This window comes from Trachypithecus francoisi, unplaced genomic scaffold (genome assembly GCF_009764315.1).
Source record: "Trachypithecus francoisi isolate TF-2019V2 unplaced genomic scaffold, Tfra_2.0 Lachesis_group2, whole genome shotgun sequence".
In the NCBI taxonomy this organism is placed as follows: domain Eukaryota; kingdom Metazoa; phylum Chordata; class Mammalia; order Primates; family Cercopithecidae; genus Trachypithecus; species Trachypithecus francoisi.
The window spans coordinates 42,323,501-42,340,237 of NW_022681465.1; the positions used below are offsets into that span (position 1 = coordinate 42,323,501).

General features: G+C 36.1%; 1 protein-coding gene across 18 annotated transcripts in view; it reads left to right on the forward strand.

Annotated features, from left to right (window-relative positions):
• Nucleotides 1–16,737, forward strand: part of FAM172A (family with sequence similarity 172 member A) — a 523,432-nt gene that overhangs the window by 300,001 nt on the left and 206,694 nt on the right. The window lies entirely within an intron of this gene.

Sequence of the window (16,737 nt, forward strand, 5' to 3'; positions counted from 1 at the left end):
TCTGGGATATTTCTATAACTGAAACATTTAACCCTTCTGTTGAATTTTTCACTTCTGCTGTTTTGCTTTTAATTTGAAAGAGCTTTTTATTCTTCAAATATTTCTTTTTCATAGTATCCTTGTCCAGCCTGGGTAACATAGTGAGACCCTCTCTGTACAAAACAGTTGAAAATTAGCCAGGCATGGTGGCATGTGTCTGTAGTCCCAGCTACTGCACACCAGCACGGGTGATAGAGTGAGACCCTGTCTCAAAAAAAACAAAGTTCCCTTGTTCTAGTTTTATGCATGTACTTGTATCTCTGAAGATAATAATGAAAGTGTTTCTGACATTTTTCTCTGTCTGCAAAGTTTCCATTTCTTTCAAGTGTCTATTTGTTCAGGACTCTATATTTTGTATTCATAGGCATTTTTCATATGTCCAATAATGTTTGGCAGTCTATTCATATTTATCAGTAGGGATTAAAAAGCTAATTGGAATCTCTAAGCATCTGGGTGGGACTTACTATGTTTGAGCTTCACTATAGTTAATCTGAGTAGTCTGTTTGTTGGGAACTTTCCCCCATGCCCACTCCCACCCATCTATATCTAGAAATTTTTTGTCTTATTTAGCCTGGTTTGATTTTCCAAAGAACTCTTCCAGTCCTTTGCCTGAAGACTAAAGGTCTGACTGCCAACAGTCGAGAAGTTTAGAAGGGATGAAGGCCCGGAGGTTTGGGGGATGGTGGTGATGAGTTTGCATATGGTCACTTTATCTCTGTTTTTTCATCTGAAGCTGATGCCAACTGTTTCTGATATCCTCATTTCAAAAACTCTCCTGTCAGGATGTGCAAAGACATTTGACAAGCACATGGAATGGAAGATGGGAAAATAACTACTTCTCAAGCAGCCTTATTTTAGCATGTACATGCCACTCTCCTTCAATCCCAGAGATACCTGGAATCCTATCCCTATGCTTTGGAGGATTCTGCAGTGTAAATGGAGTTGATTCTCAGCCTTCCCACTGCCAGCTTGAGATTGGACTTTGTCAGATGTGCCAAATTAGTTACCACCCTTCTATCTGCTCTCTTTCTTCCAAAATGTTGTCATTTTTTTCCTTCCTTGTTCTCCTAGTCCTTGCTGATTTTTGTCTACATTAAAAAAGTCTTTTACTATAGTTTTAGGTGGTTTGCGGAGATAACCCAGTTAGATACAGATCTTTAATCTGCCATCCGATGCTGGAACTGAGATCATAAGTATTTAGAGAAAGGATCAACAAACTTTTTCTTAAACTACTTTAGTAGGCCAGACTGATTCTGTCTCAATTGCTCAGCTCTACTGTTGCGAGGTGAAAGCAGTCATAGATGATACATAAACAAGTGTACATGACTGTGTTCCAGTAAAATGTTATTTACAAAACAGGCAGGCAGCTTGCAGCTCATTGTTTTCTAACCCGTTACTTCCATCACCCCCAAAAAGTTTTCTCTTGTGCTCCTTTGCAGCCAGTCTCTTCCTCCCATTTCCTGACCTTGCTGACTACTGACCTGCATTCTAACACTATAGTTTTGACTTTTCTAGAATTTCCTAACAATTGAAACACATTGCATGTAGTCTTTTGTGTCTAGCTTCTTTCTCTTAGCTGAATTTTTTGTTTTAGATTAATAAATGACAGAAAATTAATAATAGATTTTAAGCTAGGTTCAGTGTCTCTCTTATATGATGGCAGAAGCTATTGAAGGAAAAGGACACACTGAACTTTCAGAAAACAGACTCCTTCATTTCACAGGGAAGGTCTTCTCTCAAGTGAACCTGCACATGATACTGATAGCTACATACGCAACACTCGTGTCCCTTTGTCTTAATGGCCCCTCGCTTGTTTTGTTCATTACTATAAAGAATAGCAATACTCATTATGCCTGCATGGAGAGAAGAATATTAAATGTGTTTTAACAGGATTATATAAAAGTGATTAAGATTACAAATATGAACTCAGACTACCTAGGTTTGAATTCTGGCTCTGCTAAATAATAACAGTTTTCTTGAGTAAGTTTCCTAATCATTCTTTACCTGTACATCGGATTATGGGGATAATAATGGTACCTAATTCATAGGATTACATGACATAAATAATCGTCCTTCAGTATCCATAGGGAACTGGTTTCAGGACAGCCCCCCTCTTCACCCTTCAGATACCAAAATCCACGCATACTCAGGTCCCTAACATAAAATGGCGTAGTATTTGCATGTAGCCTCTACACATCCTCCCATAGACTTTGAATCATCTCTAGATTACTTTACTACCTAATATATTGTAAATGCTATGTAAATAGTTGTTAATACTGTATTATTTAAGGAATGATAACAAGAAAATAACATGTTTCCAAAAATGGACATGTTGGGCATATATACTACCATTCTTTCTTTTTCTCAAATATTTTTGGTCATTGGTTGGTTGAATCCACTAATGCAGAACCCACAGATAAGGAGAGTCAACTGTTTTAAGACCAGTGCATGCCACAGTATGTGCTGTAGAGGCATTTTTAGTTAACATTATTATGGTTGCATTGTAGATTACCCTAAAAGAAAAGACCTAAATTTTATTAAAGTGAATAGGATCGTCAGTGTTTACTTTGATGAAAATTCCCAGGAGCACAGTGGAGCCCAGTTTTGGAATCTAAGAATCCTACCAGTTCTATCAGCCTCCTATTCTAGGTCACACCCATTTTGTGGCAATATGACCCAGTCACCAAGTATTTGTCACCCTGTCTGTAAAGAATGGGCCATAATTATTTGTTTAGTCTTTTCTTTTGCTATAATATTAACTTATTTTTACTGACCACTTCTTTAACTGGGTGTAAATTTTATATTCAAATAGATAAAAAGACAAGTTTTTATGTCAGCCCAATATCACAGCCATTTGTTAACATTTTAATACATATGCTTTAAAAGGACACTTAGTATAGCATAGAAGTTCAAACACTAGAACCACACAGACTGGCTTGCAATTACACTGGTTTTATGACCTTGAGCTTAATTAATCTCTGTAAATTGCTATATTCAGAGTATCTGCATTATAAAATCTAATGTAAAGACCAAATGAGAGAAAGCATGTAGCCAGTTCAAGTGTCTAGTGTCCAAGACAAGAGATGGCGATAGTGTTGCCTTAGGGTAGTAAGAATAGAAGTAGAGATAAGCTTATGAATTCTAGAAATATTTCAAAGGATGAGTTAAATTGGATGCATACGGGTGATAGAAGAAGAGGAAGATGTCAAGGGTGACTTCCAGATTTTTGGCTTGAAAAAAACAGATGGGTGGAGATACCACTTAACAAGTTGGGAAAGAATAGATATTGTGGTGTTGGGAATCCAATTCAGAGTTTACTTTTGGACATGGTAAATGTGAAATATCTGCTCAATTCAAATATTTTAATATGGTTTTGAATACTTATACTTTGTCAGTTATATTCACTATAAATGTCTCCTGTGCATAACCATTTATAATTTTATTAATGTAGCCATATTGACCATTAACGTAGCCTTGAATCTGTCTTCAAGATTGAGTGCTGTCAGAAATCATGACATTCTTTGAAACTAGTGAGAACAAAGATACAACATACCTGAATTTCTGGGACACCGCTAAGGCGATGTTAAGAGGGAATTTTATAGCACTAAATACCCACATCAAAAAGTTAAAAATATCTCAACTTAACCTAACTTCAAGGAACTAGAGAAGCAGGAACAAATCAATCTCAAATAAGACAAGAAATAACCAAAATAGAGCTGAACTGAAGGAAATTGAGACATGAAAAACCATACAAATGATCAATGAATCATAGAATTGGCTTTGTGAAAAAATTAATAACATAGACTGCCACTTAGCCTGATAAAGAAAATAAGAGAGAAGATCCAAATCAATGTAATCAGAAATGACAGAGGGGACATTACCCCCAACCCCATAATAATACAAAACACTATCAGAGACTACTGTGGACACCTTTATGCACACAAACTAGCAAACCTGGAAGAAATGGATAAATTCCTGGACATATACAACCTCCCAAGACTGAACCAGGAAGAAATTGAATCCCTGAACAGACCAATAATGAGTTCCAAAATTGAAACAGTAGAAGCTTATCAACCAAAAAAAAAAAAAAAAAAAGCCCAGGACCAGATTGACAAAGGACTTCACCCTAACCCATTCTATGAGACCAGCATCATCCTGATACTGAAACCTGGCAGAGACACAACAAAAAGAAAAATTCAGGCCAATATCCTTAATGAACATAGATGCAAAAATCCTCAGCTAGCAAAGCAAATCCAGCAGCACATCAAAAAGCTAATCCACCACAATCAAGTAGGCATCATCCCTAGAACATAAGATTTGTTCAACATATGCAAATCAATGAATGTGATTAATCAAATAAAACTAAAGACAAAAACCACATGCTTATCTTAATAGATGCAGAAAAGGCTTTCAATAAAATTCAACATTTTTAATGTTAAAAACCGTCAATAAACTAGGCATTGAAGGAACATACTTCAAAATAATTGGAGCCATCTATGGCAGACCCACAGCCAACATAATACTGAATGGGCAAAAGCTGGAAGCATTCCCCTTGAAAACTGAAACGTTACAGGGATACTCTCTCTTACCACTCCTATTCAGCATAGTATTGGAAGTCCTGGCTAGAGTAATCAGGCAAGAGAAGGAAATAAAAGGCACCCAAATATGAAGAGAGGAATTCACACTATCCTTGTGTGCAGATGACATGATTCTATACTTAGACCACCACATAGTTTCTGCCCAAAAGCTCCTCGATCTGTTAAACAATTTCAGCAAAGTTTCAGTGTACAAACACAAGTAACATTCCTATACACCAAACAACAGTCAAGCTGAGAGGCAAATCGGGAACACAGTCATATTCACAGTTGCTACAAAAACAGAATAAAATATCTAAGAATACGACTAACCAGGGAAGTAAAAGGTCTCCGTAATGAGAACTACAAAACACTGCTCACATAAATCAAAGATGACTCAAACAAATGGAAAAACATTGCATGCTCATGGATAGGAAGAATCAATGTCATTAAAATGGCTATACTGCCCAAAGCAATTTATAGATTCAATGCTATTTCTAATGACCAATGACATTCTTCACAGAATTAGAAAAACCTTTTTTTGTTTGAGACAGAGTCTCGCACTGTCGCAGAAAAAACTATTTTTAAAAATTTACATGGAACCAAAACAGGGCCTGAATAGCCAAGGCATTCCTAAGCAAAAAGAACAAAGGTGTAGGTATCACATTACCACTTCAAACTCTACTGCAAGGCTACAGTAACCAAAACAGCATGGTATTGATACAAAACAGATACATATACCAATGGAACAGAATAGAGAGCCCAGAAATGATGCCACACACCTACAGCTGTCTGATCTAACACAAAGCCTACGGAAACAAGCAATGGAGAAAGGAGTACCTATTCAATAAATGGTGCTGGGATAACTAGATAGCCATATACAGAAGATTGAAATTGGACAGACATCATATCCACAGATCAATTTAAGATGGATTAAAGACTTAAATGTAAAACTTAAAACTCTAAAAACCCTGCAGGAAAACCTAGGATATACCATCCTGGACATAGGACCTGGCAAAGATTTCAAGGCAAAGACACCAAAAGCAATCACAATAAAAACAAAAATTGAAAAGTGGGACCTAAACAAACTAAAGAGCTCTGCACAGCAAAAGAAACTATCAACAGAGTAAAGAGACAACCTATAGAATAGGAAAAATATTTGCTTACTATGCATCTGACAAAGGTTTAATATACAAAATCTGTAAGGAGCTTAAACAAATTTATAAGCAAAAAACAAACATCCCCATTAAAATGTGGGCAGAGTGCATGAACACTTTTCAAAAGAAGTCATACATGTGGCCAACAAGCATATGAAAAAATGCACAACATCAGTAATCATTAGAGAAATGAAAGTTGAAACCGCTCTGAGATGCCATCTCACAGCAGCCAGAATGGCCATTATTAAAAAGTCAAAAAATAACAGATGCTGGTGAGATTGGGGAGAAAAGAGAACACTAATATACTGTTGGTGGGAGTGCAAATTAGTTCAGCCTTTGTGGAAAGCAGTGTGGCGATTTCTCAAAAAACTTAGAATTACCATCCGACCCAGCAGTCTAGTGGGATTTATTTTTATGGTGGAATGTGTTATATTCCTTTGGGTATATTGGATATATAAATCATTGTACCATAAAGACACATGTATTTGTTTGTTCATTGCAGCACTATTCACAGTAGCAAAGACATGGAATCAATCTAAATGCTCATCAGTGGTAGACTATAGAAAGAAAATGTGGCACATATACACCATGGAATACTACACAGCCATTGAAAAAGAATGAGATCATGTCCTTTGCAGCAACATGGATGCAGTTGGAGATCATTATCCGGAACAAACTAATGCAGGAACAGAAAACCAAATACCATATGTTCTCACCTACAAGTGGGAGCTAAACAATGAGAACACATGGACAGAAAAAGGGCCTACTTGAGGGTGGTGGGGGGAAGAGGGAGAGGATTTTTAAACATACTTATTGGGTACTATACTTATTACCTAGGTGACTAAATAATCTGTACACCAAACTCCACAACACACAGTTTACCTATATAACAATCCTTTGCATGTGTCTCTAAACCTAAAATAAAAGTTAAAAGATAGCATTAGGAGATAATACCTAATGTAAATGACGAGTTAATGGGTGCAGCACACCAACATGGCACATGTATACATATGTAACAAACCTGCACGTTGTGCACATGTACCCTAGAACTTGAAGCATAATGAAAAAATAAAAATAAATAAATACATAAATAGATAAAAAGATTGAATGCTTCCAATAATATCTTGACACCTAAAAGGTAGAAACAAATTGATAGTCTCAAGGTATCGGCCGGGCGCGGTGGCTCAAGCCTGTAATCCCAGCACTTTGGGAGGCCGAGACGGGCGGATCACGAGGTCAGGAGATCCAGACCATCCTGGCTAACACGGTGAAACCCCGTCTCTACTAAAAAATGCAAAAAAAAAACTAGCTGGGCGAGGTGGCGGGCGCCTGTAGTCCCAGCTACTCCGGAGGCTGAGGCAGGAGAATGGCGGGAACCCGGGAGGTGGAGCTTGCAGTGAGCTTAGTTCCGGCCACTGCACTCCAGCCTGGGCGACAGAGCAAGACTCCGCCTCAAAAAAAAAAAAAAAAAAAAAAAAAAAAATCAAGGTATCTCCAGCTTATAGACTTTTTTTTTGTCTATTTTCATTATGTTTAAAGTTGAATCTTGTGAAATTGACATTTTTCAAGGTCAAAAATTTCTAATACTGGTACCTTATATGGTTCGATTTAATATTTTGAGACTGAATAATGTCCTTCAATTTTGAATATGTTTTTAGTATATGCATGCTATACTGTTACTTTTATAAATCCAGTATACACCTAGTACTTTAATCATCATTAAATACAAATGCATACAATTTGTAAAAGAGCATACATTTAAAATATGCCAAAATGAAGAAAACATTTTAATTTAAATTATTTAATTGGATAAAATAAAATTACATCTCATGTGACAGTGTAAAATATGTTTTACATATAACTGTTCTTATAAATGTTTTGTTCTATATTAATGCACAATTTATACTTGGTTAATACACAGAAGAGTTAAATAACGGAATCATCTAAAAGTTTAAAGCTTAAAGCTAAAGCATAAAATTTCCTTGTGTTTGTCTTTCTGAATTAGAGCCATATCTTCTGTGTTCCATTTTTTCTGGAAGGATACTCCACTGGCCAATTGCTGAAAATAAGAATTTTCTTTCATCTTATCCTTGTGGATTGGATGGATACAAGATGGTAACTTACATTTTTGCATCCTCCATCCAGCAGACTAGAATATCTACCTTCCATTTGGATTTTATTGAGCCATACTTTTCCCAGTGGAAAGCCTTAACTTTTTAAAAGAAAGAATGTCGCTTTGTAAATTTTGTCATAAAACAGGTGTAGATTTTATATTAGTGTAATTTCTCCAGTTGATATCACCAATGTAAATAGCAAATCAGTGGCAATACTAGGGCAGGTGGTAGACAGTGTGGAGTTTGTGTGTGTGTGTGTGTACATATATGCTTATATACATATTTATATGATGTGGACATAACTGAAATTAGTGACATAGGTATGTGGTGAAGTCACAAAGGTTAGATTTGATTATTAAAAGATATTTTGTTAATAGATATGCTTACCAGTATAATCACAGATTTATATGAAGTAAAAAATCTTGAATTTTTGACTTTAAAATTGGACATTTAAATAACCTTTACATCCATTAAATTTTCAGTTTACTTTTTCCAAAATCAATTGTAAGTTTAAAGTGTATATTACAGGAGTACTCACTTTTTGTAACTTTGTAGCAACAGGTTAGCTGAAGAAAAATCTGTCAAACTTGGCAATGGTTCAGAAAATATGTGAACCTGTCACTGTAAGCAGTCTCAAAGGGGGAAATGCATTACAGGAGCTAATTAACCTTAGAAAATAATTACACAAATATGCAAATGTTGTTTAGATAATTCCATGTGCTATCAGCTCAGGTAGTCCATCATAAATGCAGACCTTGCAATGCCTAGGTAGTAGAATCTGGCATAGTTGATAAGGCTTTGGTTACTGCATCACTTCTGTTTGGCATTTAAGGATTAATGATGGCAAGAGTACATTAGGAAATTCAACCTGTATTCTGAATGTAGTAGAGTTCTGGTGTAAATATCCTATACACTCTGCCACCAGCAAATGCTAATTAATGAATTTAGGTCTTTTCATGCACTTTGTACGTTAGCATATTCTAAAGTCATTGAGTTTAAATCAAGTTGCTCAATACAAAATGCACTCTAATGTGAAATTCATGGGGAAACCTGTAGAATAGATTTAGTATGTTTGCATTTCTGTAATTCAAGCATATTAGAAAGCCTTTCCTATTGAAATCTGTTTAGTCTCAAAATACACTGCTGATAATATATACCCTCTGGATTGTAGTCACAATATATAAATATATAATGATTGTAGACACAATGTGGACTGTGGGTTGGAATGACACAAATTTGCCTTGGAATAGCATCACCACATTTATAAAATGGGGATTTTAGTATGTATTATTAGTAATGTAATATTCCAGAAATATATATACACATATATTTAAAACTACTCTTAAGTTTATTAATTTCTATGTTTAACATTTGTAGAAGGCTGCAAATATTTGACAGAATTTGTTAAATCCAAAAATGATGGGAATCTAGCTTTCTTAAATACTGTAAATAGTAAAAAGCCTTAATTTTGTGAAAGCCTTGGGAGTAACACATATGAAAGTTGAGTTTTTTATAACTAAGGCTTATCTCCCTTATATTTTGTTTTGTAAAGTAATATTTTGAATAAAACTATTTAATTGTATGTCACTAGTCTTTCAGAAATGGAGTTCATATAACATCATTAGCCTTTTTGAAACGACCCAGTGTCACTGTTGTGCTTGTCAGTTATTGTGCTTTGAATATGGCAGTGCCTTTAAGTTGCTCATAACAATACTTATGGTCTTGCACTAGGTGCTGCATGTGCTCTTTTAATTTTTCTGGTTTTCCCGTTTCTTCAGTTAGTAGCAAACTTTCAACTATCACTTATTACTCTTACTTCTTCTTACTCTTAAACCTATTTGAAACCTTTCTCATTTACTGGTTGGAAATGCTCAGTGGGTTCAGATGATATATTTGGTGTACACATGTTTTCATGTCAAATGGGAGCTAAACATTGTTTACTCATGAATGTGAAGATGGCAACAAAGACATTGGGGACTACCAAAGGTTGGAGAGAAGTAGGGGGCAAGGGTTAAAATACTAGCTGTTGGATACTACGCTCATTGCCTGGATGATGGGATCATTCATATCTCAAACCTCAGCACTATACAATGTACTTATGTATCAAACTTGCACATGTACCCACTGAATCTCAAATAAAAGTTTAAATTATTTTTTAAAAGATTTGAAGATGTAAAAACCCTGCTTAGATGCTAATTGACCCTAAGAAGACATCAGTAATTGCTAAGTGGTATTTCTGATTTTCCTGTTGTTTATTTGTTTAGTATAAAAAGCATGCACTTAGTAGAAATTCTGGCCATTCAGAGAAGTGTGAAGAAACTAAAAATAGAAAGCTAGTCATATTCCAACCATCAGTAGACAGCTCAACTGCTTTTAGTGTTTTATTTGATTTATTCTTTTGAAAAGTCTTTTTCAAGCTTTTTTATATGATAAAAATTATACTACATATCATATTAGATAAGCTGCATGTATTATAAACTCATAGAATAGCTACATAATATTTCATTCAACAGATAAACTATTATTTATATTTTCATTATTGGATACTGATGCTTTATCCAAAGTTTTGCTTTTATAAATGAGACATTGATGAATATCTTTGACCACCAATCTTTTGCCACATTCCAGATTATTAGAAGCTGGATTCCTGAAATGAAGCTTAAATACTCATTTGTTTTCATTTTTGAAATGTACTCCAAAATATTTTGTCCACAGTATCACTGCCAATAACACTAGCGTTGTTAATTATTTTTTGAATGCCTGTAGCATGCCTTGTATTTATAGTTTGAATTAAAAAGATAATCTATTTTCAAGTTGGTTATATTCTAGAAGGAAGGAAAAGTAACTTGACATTAAGCAAATTGAATAGAGAAGAACCAATGAAATGGGGTAGGATTCAAATTAAGCTACCATGGCTGATGGTAGAGCTGGCAGGCAATCCTGAGCCAGCAATATTTTGCAGTTGTTTTAAAAAGGGCATGATAATAATACATGTAAATAGTTATAAATATGTTACATATATTTCTTAGACATTTCTTATAAATAACTAGTTCCATTTCTGCATGAGATTCTGACTTTCAGTTGACTTTCTGGCTCTTCTCCTGGAAGCCTGATATAGTGGTGTGTTAGGTTGAGTTTCCCAGATAATAAATTTTGAAATGGAAGTTTACATGCAGGAAGATGGTTGAGGAGTCCTCTTGGGATCAGCACTTGTAGGGAGGTGAAAAAAATAGAATTGGACAGGAGTTGAACTGCAGTGTAGTCACAACAAAGCCCTCAGCTAACCCCATGGTAGTCTCTGGATCTGAGATGACTTTTCAAAGATGTTCTGCTGTAGGCAAGTGACCAGGTGTAGGACTGTAACGTTAAGCAAGGTTGCTTTTTGGCTGAGGGCAATTTCTAGAGTGCCTCAGCTAAGGCCAGCACTCCCACAGCTAAAGAAATGAGTGCCTTATAACTGAAGGGATTCTGGGCAGCACATCATAGCATTCATTCTTAAGTGGATGGTCGCTAGACAATATTGCCTGTGGTAAAAAAAAAAAACAAAAAAACAAAAAAACAAAAAAAAAACCCTAATTTGTAAACTCCATCAGGATTAGTAGGAATTAGAACATGGTATACCATAGCTTTGATCTTCCCTAAGAATAGTGACTCAGAATTGAGCGTCTCTTATGGGATGGGATCCTGAAAGCCATACCTATGGAGTTATTGCAAAGGTATTGGCTTCTGTGGTGTATAGGATTTTTAAGCCAGGATAACTCCTGCATCTGCTCAAGGTGAGCCTGATTCCCTCACTCCAAAGTTAACACCCCATATTCCAAAGATAGTAAATCCTCAGAGGTTCTGGGGGTTGGCACAAGGACTGCTGCAAGGCTCCCACTAAAAAGTAGTGTCTGGTGGCTGCCCGGCTAGCAAGATTGATTCCCTTTCTGTATCTTTTTTAGTCAATGGATATCAAGTGTGGCCCAGAATAGTCTTATGAGTTTGATGGTTTAGTTGAGCCTATAAAAGACCCCCTTGTGGATATTGTAGGCATTTTTCAGTTGGGTCTCACTTTTTAGAGTGTTTGGTTTAAAAGTCTAAAGCTAAAAACTGTAATTTCAGCTTGACCTTAGTCAAAGTGAAGATATTTAAGTACTTGAAGCACATGGAAACTTGAAGTTTCTCTTTCCCACTGCTGACAGGCCATTAACAGATATTATCTCCATCAACTGTGGAGGAAAAGACTCAGCTATAGTACTATTCTCTGTAAGCAGTAGAAACAACTGTGGGTTCTTAGCTCCCTTTAGTCATAGATGGGCCTGGCTGGCACTTTCCCTCAAATCCTGTGACTCACAAAATTTTGCTCATTTTTCTTTTATGATGATTCATTCTATCCCTTTCTTTCCATTCACTCTGCTACCACCCTGAGGAGTATTATAGTCTTTATCATCTCACAAATGTGAATTACTGAACTACTCCTTGCCTTTAGGCTTTGTGTAATCTGGGCTACATTGCCTGTCTTATCTCAGACTGAGTTGCATAACTGAGTTTTGTCTAGGGCTCTCAGACTATTAATGTATAATCCAGATTTGCCTGGAGCATAAGGTCCCTGGAAATAGATAGTGAAAGGGAAATCTAGAAAGATAGTTTTAGAAAAGATGTTGGCTAAAGAGTTCCAGTTACTTTGTAGGCAAAATCATTTCAGTAAATGACTTTTTTTTTTTGGCAGTGGAGTGGCTTGATCAGAGCAAGGCTTCAAAAAGATTGATCTGGCAACAGAGTAAAGGGAAAAACTAGAACAAGGTTCCCCATCCCCTGGGTCACAGATTGGTACTGGTCCATGGCCTGTTAGGAACTGGGCTGAACAGGAGGGGTGAGCAGCAGGCGAGCAAGCCAAAGCTTCATCTGTGTTTATAGCTGTTCCCCATTGCTCACGTTACCACCTGAGCTCCACCTCCTATCCGATCAGTTGCAGTATTAGATTCTCATAAGAGCATGAACCCTATTGTGAACTGCGCATGTGAGGGATCTAGGTTGTGCGCTCCTTATGAGAATCTAATGCCTAATGATCTGTCACTGTCTCCCATCACCCCCAGAAAGGACCACCTAGTGGCAGGAAAACAAGCTCAGAGTTCCCACTGATTCTACATTATGGTTAGTTGTATAATTATTTCATTATATATTACAATAGAAATAAAGTGCACAATAAAGGTAATGCACCTGAATCATCCCCAAACCATCCTCACCACTCTGTCTGTGGAAAGCTGTCTTCCACAAAACTGGTCCCTGGTGTCAAAAAGGTTGGGGACTGCTGGACTAGAAAAATTGAGACTAAAGTCTATTGTAAGAAAACCTAAACAGTGGTGGGAATGGAAAGAATGAGACAAATAGGATCCCAACAGTATACAGGAAGAATTGGTGACTGAGAAGACAGCAGGGAGAACCTCACTGAGGTCAGATAGCATGGATTTATAATGGCCCATGAACCTTGGTTTCAGGACAGTCCAACAGGAACAAAGGAGGTAATACTCACACACTACTGCTTCTGAAGTCTTTATGTGTTAATACCTCTAACTTATTAAAGACCAGGATCATGGCATACTTATCATTCTTCTACCTCCACTTTCAGCACAGAGCTTAATGGGGACAGAGTAATCTAATGTGTGTGTGTGTGTGTGTATAAATATATACACACACACATATAAATATATATATACACACACATATATGTAATCCTGTCCATATATGGAGTATTTAAGACCATCTCAAGTATTTAAGATGGTTAGTTATGCCAACCATTAATAGGTGGAAACTCTGGTAACTCTCCTTCTATTTTATTTTCATATTTCTTTCATTGCGAGCTATAACTAGGGTGATCAGGTGTTCAGGATTTTTCTGTATAGTCCCAATTTGGACCTGTTTTCCCACTACAATTACTGATAATATCTTTCTTCTTCACTCTCAAAAGTTAGAACAACACATTGTATGGTCACTCCTGACATGTCTACAGAAAAGTACTAAATATGTATGGTTAGTTTAAATAATAACTATAAAGAATACACTTGTGTAACTATCAAAGCAGACAAGAAATGGAACGCTGGCAGCCACTGAAAGTCAATTTCTTAGTCACAACTTCATTCCCTTCCTTAAAGTTAACCACTTTCCTCATTTTTATGATAACCATTTTCTTACTTTTTAAACTAACAAAAGATAAATTATCAAAGCCTAAAATCCCTATAAGGTTTTCCTTCCAACTCTTCTGTGTGGGTAATTTCATATTTATGTTACTAAGAAATGATTTTGGAAGTATGTTTGTATTTTAATATATGACTACAAGGTTGTAGGTAATCAGCCTGAAGATAAATGTTGTGTTTTTGTTACTCATTTATTACACTAAGATTTAATGAACAAGAAGACATAGTTCTTGGCCTCAAGAAGTTGATAATCTAACTAGTAATTACAGTACAACTCCTTCAGTGCAATAATAGGCAGCATGCACAAGATGATGTTAGAAGACATTACCCTAGTCCTTGGGAAAAATAGAGCCGACTTTCCAGAGGAAGTGATGTCTCATTTCAGTACTGAAGGGAGTATGCAGTAGAAGGTGGTATGGGAAGTGAAGGCAGAACACGAAGATCACTATCTCAACAAATGCAATAATCCATAGCAAGAAAAATATGGCACAATTAGGTTACTTCAAGTTGCTCCCTACAACTAGAACACAGAGAATGTTGTGTGTCTTCTCAGGGGGAAAAGGGATGTCTTTGGGGTCAAGATATTTCATAGGCAGTGGTGAAAGATATAGTTCAATAGACAATGCCCTAAAGGGCCTTGAATGTCATATTAAGGAGTTTGAGGGCTAGGCGCAGTGGCTCATGCCTGTAATCCCAGCACTTTGGGAAGCTAGGGTGGGCAAATCACTTAAGGTCAGGAGTTCATGACTAGCCAAGCCAACGTGGTGAAACCCCATCTCTACTGAAAATACAAAAATTAACCGGGCATGATGGCATGCACCTACTGTAACCCCAGCTACATGGGAGGCTGAAGCAGGAGAATCACTTGAACCTGGGAGGCAGAGGTTGCAGTGAGCCAAGATCGCACCACCACACTCTTACGCAGGCAAGAGAGCAGGACTCTGTCTCAAAAAGTTTAAAAAAAATAAAGGAGTCTGAACTTAATTCTGAGGACAATGAGAAAATTGGAGGATTCTAAACAGAGAGTGAGTACCTTGGCAACATGATCACGTTTGCTTTCTTGACAGGTTATTCTCACTACAGAATCAGAGCATGTAAATGGTCAATCCTACAGGTCACTACTAGGCTAGGCTAGAAATTGTTGAAGCTAGGCTAGAGATTGTTGCAGTCATCCACTTGTGAAATGGTGGTGGCTTGAGCTAACCCAGATGAAATGAGAGAAAAGTAGATGGATTTGGGAGACAGTTGGTGGCAGGATCAATAGAATTTTATTGACTGATTATATGAGGAATTTGGGGCAGAGAGAAATAAAAGTTGATTCTCAGATTTCAGCTGGATATGGGGAGCTTAGACAATACAGATTTGGGGAGCTTAGACAATACTTACTAGAGTGTTGGATTGGTTCAGTTTGACATGTCTATGGTACATACAGAAGGAAATGACCATTAAGTAGTTGGCTTTGTGGCTCTAGAGAGAAATTTAGGACAGAGCTAGACATAGGGCAAACTAGCTTCTAGATGGTAAGTGAAGCCATGTATGTGGGGACCTTAATAATTTATTATAAAATTTCTAAAAAGGAAAATGTGATTGTGTGCATTATCTAATATCCATGACATTCTTAGGAAATGAGTCTTTTAGTGTTCAAACTTCTAAGAAATATTTGTACAAAATATTTTCATGAGGGTTCAGTTCTTCACAGTTTGCTTTTTGATCAGTATTATTTCACTTTTTAATTTGTCTTTGTTTTTCACATTATCCAGGTTTTGGCTTTAACCACAATATGTCAGCCATAGAAATAAACAGCAAAATGAAGTTATTACATAACTTTTGCAACTTAAGCAACATACATTCATTTGGATTTAGCAAGTTAGGAAAAATGTAAAAGGCCTAGGTTTATATATTTAGGGTTTTTCCCCAATTCCAGAATATAGAAAATGCTTTTAGGAAAAAAGTGTGTATATATATACGTATATATATGTGTGTGTGCATGTGTGTGTGTATATATATATAATTTTCAATAGAAAATATTCATTTTTCCTTATTTTTAGCTTACAGAGATACTTAAAATCATAAATAAAATAATTTATATATATATAATATTAAATATTTTCATACCTACATATGAGAATGTAAATACATTTTTAGTATTGTTTTATCAAAAGATCAGTATAACTTTCTGCTATATAATTCTAATGTACTTACTAATTTTTGAAGGACCTTCAAAAAGTTCATGGAAAACGCTTATTATGAAAAAATCTATGCATGGATTTCATTTTTATTGCACCAAAATAAACTCTTACTAACTTGCTATAACATGCCTGAAGAGGATCTCATTCAAGGCCCTAAGAAATACAGGGCATCAGTTTGAAAAGAGTACCTGTCAGAGCAACATGAATTCTGCTAAAATTGAAGCAAGAACAAGCATCAAATTTACAGTGAAGCTTGGGTGGAAGAATGGTAAAACCATTGATGCTTTACAAAAAGTTTATGGGGACAGTCTCCCAAATAAATCAGTAGTTTACAAATGGCTAACTCATTTGAAGAAGGGACAGGACAATGTTGAAGATGAAGCTCATGGCAGCTGACCATCTGCATCAATTTAAGAGAAAAAAAATCTTGTTTGTGCCCTAATTGATGAGATCAGTGATTAACAACAGAAACAGTAGGTGACACATAG